The sequence below is a fragment of the Ptychodera flava genome, chromosome 6 (genome assembly GCF_041260155.1).
Source record: "Ptychodera flava strain L36383 chromosome 6, AS_Pfla_20210202, whole genome shotgun sequence".
Classification (NCBI taxonomy): Eukaryota; Metazoa; Hemichordata; class Enteropneusta; family Ptychoderidae; genus Ptychodera; species Ptychodera flava.
Genome location: NC_091933.1, coordinates 12,517,767 through 12,525,343, shown reverse-complemented (window position 1 = coordinate 12,525,343; position 7,577 = coordinate 12,517,767).

Here is a 7,577-nt window from a genome sequence, read left to right as displayed (position 1 = left end):
ACTAAGGTGAAGTTCGCAAACGGGGCCGGGGGGAGGGGGGGGGCGGCAAGCTCTTATCCACGGAAAGAATGCAACGAAAACGGGGAAGGTGACGATATAAAACCATAGACAGCGGAGTGGTTTTCAACATCACTGTCTCAGTGTTTCATCTAGAGAGGTCGACGGGGGGATTCCCCCTCTGTTGACATGCTGGCACCCCCTAGTAAATTGTCAAGGGGGGACCAGCCCCCCCAAATGAAATGGTGCAAGTCATATGTTAGAGATACAAGTAGAACATATTAACTGGTGAAATCCCCCCTAACTTTTCTGGTAAAGGGGGGAAATCCCCCTTGTTGATGCCATCCTGGATGAAACACTGCTGTCTGTGGTAAAATGGGACCAGAAAAGGTGTCGTTCATGAGCTGTAATATCAGGTGTAAGTTTATAGTGATAAATAAATGAATAATTATAAGAAAGCGTCATATGGAGGGAAAAGTGCCTCCATTGCGATTTCCACTTGTGAGAAAACAGCGTAAAGTTTTGTTGCAAAGTTTCAAAAATCCTAATTGTGATTTATTTTAACGTTTTAATGTAAAACGATTCAATTGAAACAGTAGGAACAAATTCTGTTTTGCTTTATTACACAACAACACACCCAGGGAGTGCAGTAAGCAAAAATTACAAAACTCAAGATGCAATCTTCAACAAACACTTGATGAAGCTACTGCTGGGGGAGGAACCAGAAATAAATTTCTCAAGAGGCAGTTTATCTTTGTGAGTAAAGATATACATGAAGTTTTCTCTGTAATTCAAACCAAGAAAGCCAGGATTATATAAACTTTTGGATGAAAATAAAATGTCACAATAAGTGCTATATATTTCATTTGCAGGAACTGTTGGAATTGACCTTCTACCCAGTTCTATTTGAAGTTAAACGTTGTGATCCGAAACCCTTAGTTTTTTTAGCCACTTCCTATTATAGGTATAATAAAAGATCTTCAAAATTTTTTTATATAGTGCATACGTTCCTAGCCTATTGGTTCTTCTTTATTCCACAATTCCTTGAATCATTATGTATATTTCTCAGCCATGTTTATTCATAAATTTTCCATCATAAATTACCATATACATAATGAGCTGTGGAATTGATATTGAAAATCTAAGTCCATATATCACTCCCACTGTAGCTTTGTAATGTATAATTTGACCAATCTGAATTCAACCTAGAGGACGTAAGCTTATAAGCAGACCTTAGTAAGAGCATCTGATGAAACCAATCTATTCAGTATTAAAGTGCATGTAACTCCTTTTTGCAAGATGATTACATTTGTTGAACACAATGACTTTTACTGTAATTGTTACTTTAAACTGTTGCCATGTAAATCGTATTTTGCTAAATAAAGACCGCCGGTCATGTTGCAAGACACACGAGTGAAAATAAAGTCATTCCAGGGAATCAGTTGTCAATGATTTTTCGACTTAATTATCCTGCCAGTGGAAAATCCACCACATCTCCCTTCTCAATCGAAGTGCACCTAATGCTGACCATATTCTAAATACAGCAGCAAATGGCTGTTAGGCCTATAGGCTGCCTTCACACACATCTCAAGATCAGAGCGGGGGAGGGCGTCGAGAAATATTTCTTTTATATTTTCAGGTACTCCTATAAATAACCTAAAAAAATAAATACCCTGGCCCCTCCCAACTCATAATAATATTGAAGTATCCGTCCCAGAGGCGGTGACGGGCTTCAATGTTCATTTTTTTTCTGCACAGCAGAATACCAGACACCTTTTCTTGTAAAAAATAAAACTGATTAGCAGAAAAAACAGAAACTAGTTAATTTCTCCTATTGAAAAAAAAAACTGTAGAATATAAGTCTAGCTTTATATTTTTGAATGCAGTGTTCTCTATTGTGTTTCGACGGAGAAGGGAGACAAACAGGAGGCAGGCAGGGAGGGAGATACCCTCTCCCTAGGAGAACATATTTGAAAATGTAACACATTTTGGAGCAATGCTTCACTTTTAAAATCGCGAAAGCAGCTTCCTTTGCATGGTGAGATGACGAACATGGCCCGAGAGACACGGGCCATGATGATAAACTTAATTACTAGACTTTCTAAAAGGGCTGAAGGAACAGAAAATGAAGGGAAGTAAAAATAAACCACCGCTTACACTTCAGACTGTAGTGTAGGGATTTGCAGAATCTGACAATACCAGCTACACGCTACACAAGATTTCACGGCGATGTCATTTACATCAGGTGTAACAGCCCTTAAAAATAGGTAGTAATTTGAAACTTGAATTCACAGCTTGTAAATTGGCTAAACATGAACGCACTTGAATGTCATGTAAGAAATATATCCACTGTTGTATTTGGAAACACAGTATAATACTACAATGTCTTACTCGCCTTTGTCTTGTCTCTGTGAGTCTCGCAAAAAGGTAATCTACTTCTTGAAACCACATAAGAGAATACAGGGCACGAAATTAACTTTTTTCTCTGATAGTCCACTTGGGCTACCATTTTCTGAAGTTGGTGGCCCAGTGACAATGGCTGCTAGCCCATGCATATCACAAGACAAGAAAAGGCTATTTTCAAGGTTCTGCCCATGAATTGAGTTTTCTCGTCATTTTATGTGAATATTGCACATCTTTAATAATCAAGGAACAGGTGTGATGGACGATACTGATACTCAAAAGTTTGGTGACCTATTGACAACCCCTTTCACTCTCAGAGTTGTATGCAAATTTTGATAGTCGTCATGACAACAACACGGCCTCAGCACTGACACATACTGTAGCAGGGCTAAAATAGACCATGGGCTTTCTGTAGGGAGGGGGCATAATTTCCGTGTCATTGTGATTGATACATTATGATCAAAATGCAACGAAAATGCAGTTTCATTGGCCATCACTTTCAGTGCCTGTCATTCAAGTACGTCAATTCAGATATTGAAACTTTGTTGCAAAGTTCCACCGCACGGTGGTCTTCGTAATTTGCATAACAAAGTCATGATTTCACCTTTCTGTGTCCAGCTTGGTTTGACTGCATTTAGGGCTTCCCAAAGTGACGGACTGGACACTAGCCTTGTTGACATTGGAAACCCAACTGAAATTTTGGCCGACGCAAAATAATCCTCCTTTTGGGAACAGATTTGGTCCGTGTCCGCACTTACCGGTACCTGAATTAGGGCCGACGTAAATTTGCCGTCCTTTGTGACCTCTGACCTGTCAAGGTTCAAGATGGCGGATTTGAATACTGGCGCGCTGTTTCTACTGTTCATGATTTTCCGGCTGTTTTTACGCACAAGAAGGGCAAATATGACTACCACTCGTCATTTTACTTCTCCTCCGTGCTCCAGTTAGTCCCAGGCCTGTTCAAGCCTCTTGTCAGTCTCTTGCTACATACGCCTCAATATGAACGTATCCATATAATGTTAAAGGGACAAAGTCGGCCATTTCTCCATGAAGTTTGTTTAATGCAACATACTACTTATATTGTTTGACATGTTGAAAGATAATGAATGGGTGACCATGCATATATTTGACCCCGGTTTTAGACACGATACATGAAACCATGATGACAATGAATTAATGGTCGTGACCATTAAATTATTTTTGCCATGGCTTCATTACAATTAGTAAAATCACTGCTAAAATGTAAAATGAAGGCCATATACTCAACGTTTTATATCACTTCGAATGTTAATCAAACGTTGTAGTTTATCTTTTAGGTAAAATTCGTATTGAAATTACTGGACAAGCCCCCTACTGAAAAATTCATCCATGCATTCGTTACCTCCAGACTCGACTATTGTAACAGTTTCTTCTATGGTATTTCAAATGACCAACTAAATCGTCTGCAGTCTGTTCATAATGCAGCAGCCCGTCTAGTCACAGATACAAATAAATATGACCACAACACTCCTGTTTTTATTGATTTACACTGGTTACCTGTGAAAGCGCGTATTAGTTAATAACTTCTTTTAAGATTGTTAGTGGCGATGCACCGCTTTATTTGAAATATTCAATTGACCTGTATGTAACGACAAGAGATCTACGATTTTCTAAGAAATTGCGTGTAACTCCTCCTCACGGCTATTTTAATAAGTCTTATGGTCACAGAGCTTTTTCGGTACGTACTCCTTTTCTGTGGAATGCACTGCCGTCAGAAATTCGTTGCACCAGAAATGTTACATCTTTTAACAACAGCAACTTTATTGTCTTCAGGCCTTCCGCCCATAACATCAATACAGATAAAAGAATTACATAAACATAAACAGATTACACCACTTCGTAAATAATACCAAGGCTTCTTTCCCTAATTCAAAAGTTTGATAGGTAAACTTGCTAAATTACATATAATTTTACTCATGAAGAGTTTCGTTACATTTAATTCGTAGACCTGGGTTTCTAATAGCCCAATTCGGTAGAAACTGAATCTGTAGATTGTCAGTGGTAAAGATTACATTCGAACAGAAAATGAAATTCACCATCAATAGAAAGAGTAGGCCTATCACAGATTTCACACGAACGTTCTGATCGCACTAAAGTATTTAGTACAACTTGAACAAGTTTCAATCAATAGTTTGTGACTGGAACAACGTAACTGGGACTGTGACAGTGCCTTTCGATATCTATTGATTTTAAATATAAAGAAAATAATTCTTAAAAGATGGCTTGTGTTTGATTTGACGAAATAAGTGTAAACGACGTATTCGAGACATCCTCCCACCATTCATGTTGCCAGTTGTTTTTGACTCTGTTCATAAAGGTGATAAAATTTTCTTGTTTATTACCAACACCTTGGCTGACCCACGCATGACCGAAGCCTTAAGAGTATATTTCGTAAATATGTCACCAAGTTGTTTTCCCTTTTTGATCTCCAACGACTAAAAGCGAGTAAGAATGCTTAGCTATTCTACTATTCGGCATAGACAGAAGTTTCACCCTCCATTCGATGCATCTACAATAGGTAAAAATAAATAGAGGGGTTCCTAATTCTCCGAGTACGGCAACAGCGGAATGTTACGTTTTACACCAAGGAAACGTTTACAACAATTAGTGTACGGTCTCAATACATGTATACATTTGATATCCCCATAACTCAGCATCATACAGCAAAATCGGAAGTATCATTATGTCAAATTATGTCCCATTTGTCTCCGAACTTTTTGGTAAAGCGATTATGAATACGGATTCTTTTGTTTGGTCTGCTAGAGTTTTGGTGGCCTTAAACGAATCATTACGTCCAGAAAATACAATGCCAAGATATTTATAATACGATACAACATCAACCTTTTCCCCTTTATAAACCATTGTTCTGTCTTTTTCAATATCCCACCATTTCTGAAGATTTTTGTTTGTGCAAGATTTACTTTGATTTTCCATTTATCAGCAAACAAATTGGGTAAAATTAGAAGTCTTTGTAGGCCTACTACTGTATCAGCAAACAGAGTTATTCATCCGCATATCCATATAGCAGAAGAAAGATATCTTACAATTCTTGTGTTATCTGAACGTCCATGTGACCCGCGTTTTCAACAATACTTTGTAGTTCATTTATGAAAGCAGCGAACAAAAAAAGGGGCTAAGGATACATCTCTGTCTTACTCCCATTAGACAATCAAAGTTTTCTGTGATATGCTGACCTGTTCTACTAACATCATTATATATGCTATTAAAAGCATTTTACCTTGTACATCATTTGTAGGAGTAACGTAAATAACAGCGTATTGTTTACGGTATGAAATGCTTTAACAAAGTCAACAAAACACAATAAAATCTTCCTCCGTTCCTGCAAAGATATTTCTTGACTATGGAATATAAAGTAAAAATATTATATAAGGTTGAATATCCTTTTTTGAAACCTGTTTGGCACTCTGACAGTTTTCCTTCTGCCTTGGCCCATTCGTTAATATTTCATTCAAAATAATGGTAAATAATTTGCTAAAGTTGCTTAAAGGCACTGTTTGCGATCCCTGGGATCGTCTTTGTTCTAGTCTGTAAGAGGATTATGGAGGTTTGATAGCCTTTTATTTTCTTTTGAAATTGTAATCTTTTGGGTAAATTTTCTGATGAGACAATCTGGTGCCAACAAAGGCCTTTAAAAGCGTGATACCTGTATAATTATTTACATTTAAGTGTCTCCTGAATTATAAAGTGGATCGATAACATCCTCAGTAGCTTTGAAAAATTCAGCCGGCATTCAATCAAAACCCGGTGTTTTCCTGGCTTTAAGTGACTGAATAGCTTTGTGAATTTTGTCTGCTGTGATAACACTATCTAATATTGAGTTATATTCACTATAGGTGTCGTCCATAGATAAATCAGGGGCTATAGTGTCATCCGACAAAGATTGAAATACTTTTTTAAATACTCAAACCACTGATTTACCGAGATTTCAGAGCTTAAACACTTTGTACTCAATGATTTAAACTTATCACTATAGGAAAAAATTGCGAGAAAGTGACGCTTGACCGGTGAGCTGCGAGAATGCACTCTTTGGTGAGAATAAAGTATGACAACAGATTCTCACCAGTGAAACTGTAAATTCTCACCAAGTACGGTGAGAATGGTAATTTTCACGATGAGAATGTATAATACTCATCATTTACTGGTGAGAATCAAGCAGACTCGCTGTTCACCAATGAGAATTAACCAGACTCGCCGTTCATCGGTGAGAATCAACCAGACTCGCTGTTAACTGGTAAAGTGAACAGCCAGTCTGGCTGATTCTCACCAGTGAACAGCGAGACTCAGTCTACTTGATTCTCACCAGTGAATCAACCAGACTCGCTGTTAACTGGTAAAGTGAACAGCCAGTCTGGCTGATTCTCACCAGTGAACAGCGAGACTCAGTCTACTTGATTCTCACCAGTGAATGGTGAGTCTGGTTGATTCTCACCGAGGGACGGTGAGTCTGGTTGATTCTCACTGGTGAATGATAAGTATGATATATTCTCACCATTCTTGGTGAGAATTTCCAGTCTCACCGTTGAGAATCTGTTATCATACTTTATTCTCACTAAAGAGTGTATTTCTCGCAGCTCAAGTTCTCACTGACTGCGGTGAGAATAACAAGAGACTCTCACCAATTGCGAGAAAGCGTCATTTTCTCGCTCCAGTCTCGCAATGTTTTCCTACAGTGTATCCCACAATGTTTTGCTATATCTACCTTACTTCAGTAATGACAAGTTAATGTTATCGTGATACTCTTGTTTCTTTTGCATTCAGAAAGCTTTGAATTTACGTTTACTTTCTATGTAATTAGAAAGATCAGACTCTGTATTTCGTAAACGAAAGTTACGAAGATTTTTGTTTTTCACAGACTTCAGCTGTTGACACCACAGGTCAAACCAGCCATGGGGCATGTGTACTGATGAATATTGATGAATTTCGTTGTTCGTATTTCATTTCTTCAGCAGCAGATTCAAAAATATCACACATATACTTATACGGCTAGAAATATCAAACGCAAAACGTACATTATCCCACATTTCTGAGGCACTCATGCGCTCAATAAAATATCTTTCAGATAATTTTCATTTAGATTTGACAGCCTTTCGTGTACCCTCATACTCATTTACAGAGGG